The sequence below is a fragment of the Elephantulus edwardii genome, unplaced genomic scaffold (assembly GCF_000299155.1).
Source record: "Elephantulus edwardii isolate Elephantulus edwardi_28Jun2011 unplaced genomic scaffold, EleEdw1.0 scaffold00234, whole genome shotgun sequence".
Classification (NCBI taxonomy): Eukaryota; Metazoa; Chordata; class Mammalia; order Macroscelidea; family Macroscelididae; genus Elephantulus; species Elephantulus edwardii.
In genome coordinates this window covers 2068774-2071145 of record NW_006399984.1, presented here as the reverse complement: position 1 = coordinate 2071145, position 2372 = coordinate 2068774, and the positions used below count along the sequence as shown (strand labels likewise).

At 39.1% G+C, this 2372-nt stretch overlaps 1 protein-coding gene across 1 annotated transcript in view; it reads left to right on the top strand.

Moving 5' to 3' along the window:
- Positions 1-2372, top strand: part of HERC2 (HECT and RLD domain containing E3 ubiquitin protein ligase 2) — a 439756-nt gene that overhangs the window by 436589 nt on the left and 795 nt on the right. The window lies entirely within an intron of this gene.

Here is a 2372-nt window from a genome sequence, read left to right as displayed (position 1 = left end):
TCCATGTGTATAACCTGCGTTTGTGTCTCTTATAAAATGTATTTGCAATGAATAAGTCATTGATTTTACAAAATTCAATCATTCTATCTCCAGCCTCATCCCTGTCACCAAGCCCATGTTTTCCATATAATAATAATATGCCCAATAATAATGTTCCCTATGCACATGATTAAATGTCCATGATTCATGTTCTTCTTAATAGTTTATTATGACCCACGTAGTCAAATGCCTTTGTATAGTTAATGAAACACAAATAGACATTCTTCTAATATTCTCTGCTATTTTGTCAAGATCTGTCTGATATCAGCAACAGTATTGCTGATGCCATGGCCTTTAAAAAGATTTTTTTTCTTTTATTATTATTTTGTGTATATGTGTCTGTGTACCGTCAGATCAGATCTGACTGGTACAGGAGGAGATTGTCCCTCCTTTCCCGGCAGAGCATCTGGTGGATTCAAACCATGTGTCTCTGGGATTGCAGTGCAGCTTCTTGCCACTAGGCCACCAGAGCTCCCCTAACCATGGCCTTTTCTAAACCCTTTTAGAAAAGGAGGAATCAAGTATAACTCATAGCAACCCATGAACAACAGATCTAAACTCTGTATCTATCCTGTGCCATCCTCTTTATCTCTGACATACTTGAGCCCATTATTGCAGTTCCATGTCTATGTACTGTTCTGACTGTTTTTGGATGATCTTCAGCACTATTTTGCTTGCATGTGGTATTAATGATATGTATATCATGATAATGGTATTTCATAATTTCCACATTCTGTTGGATCACCTTTGTTGAGATTGGGAACAAATGTAGATCTCTTCCAGTCAGTTGGCCAGGTAACTGTCTTCCAAATTTTCTGGCACTGATTAGTGAGCACATCCAGGGCTGCATGTGTTAGTTGAAAGATGTCAATTGGTATCCCCTCTGTTCTGGGGCCTTACCTGTTGTCAGTGCCATCAGTGCAGCTTTAACTTACTTCCTTCATTACCACAGTCTTAATTACATGCTACTTCCTGAAATAGTTCTTTGTTGGCCAATTCTTTTTGATACAGTGATCTTTGATACAGTAGCTTCTTTTGATGTTTCCTGGATCATTCAAGATTTTGTCCTTAGCATCTCTCAGTATTGCAAATCTAGACTTGAAATTGTTTTTCAGTTCTCTCAGTTTGAGAACTGCTGAGTGAATTCTTCTCTTTTTACTTTATGACTCCAGTTCTTTACACATTCCATTATAGTATTATAGTATTTTGTTGTGTCTTCTGAAGCTGTCCTTGAAATCTTCCGTTTATATCTTTCACTTCTGCGTCTCTTCTTTTGCTTAGGCTTCTTGACCCTGTAGTGCAATTTTTTGTCCATTTTTATATCCTTTGGTCTTTTATGATTAGACAACTACAATTAACATGTAGTCTTTTTTGTTTGTTCTTAAACACAGTCTTTTTTAGTCTATTTTCCTCCTCTTTAAGTGCTGCCAGCTCATGGCCATGTAAATTATCCTTTTTCTAAACCTTTTTTTTCTTGTTAGGTTTTGCTTAGAGATTAGAATATTTCATTCTGAATTTTACTCACTTATTGTCCAGTTGGAATCCACTGATAGCTGACCTTTGGTGGATTTCCAAAGCTATAAAATCATATGGAAGGAGATTGTTCATTTTTCTCTGCTGGTAGATTCAGATTACCAAAGAAGTACAGCATTTGAATTCAACAGTCCAGCTCTCTACAGATTATGCCACATTCATCTCGTGTGTTCATGTTTCATTCTATTAAAGTTCCCAGAATAAGTGGTCAGTTCTAGTTTTGTCTATTGTTCTGTTGAATATTGTTAAATGTCATCAAGTCCGTTTAGCTCATGATGATAATGGTGTTAGGTGCCATCAAGTCGAGTATAACCCCAAGAACAGCAGATTTGAACCCCATCCTATCCTGTGCCATCCTCCTCACACTTCTGACACAAAAGAGCCTATTGTGACTGTCACTGTGTCGTTCCACCTGGTTTAAGAGTTTTCCTCTCCTTCACTGACCCTCCACCCTTCCAAGCATCATGTCCTTCTCCAAGGAGTAGCCCTTCCTGACAACATGCCTGAGGTATGTGAGGTGAAGCCTCATTATCCTTGCCTCCAAAGAACACTCCGGCTACACCTTTTCCAAGACACATACACATTTGTCCATTCTCTTGGCCATCCATGGGATGTTCAGTGCTCTTTTCCAAAACCACAACTCAAAGGCACCAATTCCTCTTCTGTCCTCCTTATTCATTGTCCAGCTCTGATCACAGTTGTTGTTGTTGTTATGTGCCGTCGAGTCGCCTGCGACTCATAGCGACCCTATGTACAACAGCCCTAAACTCCACTCTGTCCTGTGCCAGTCGCACTGTCTC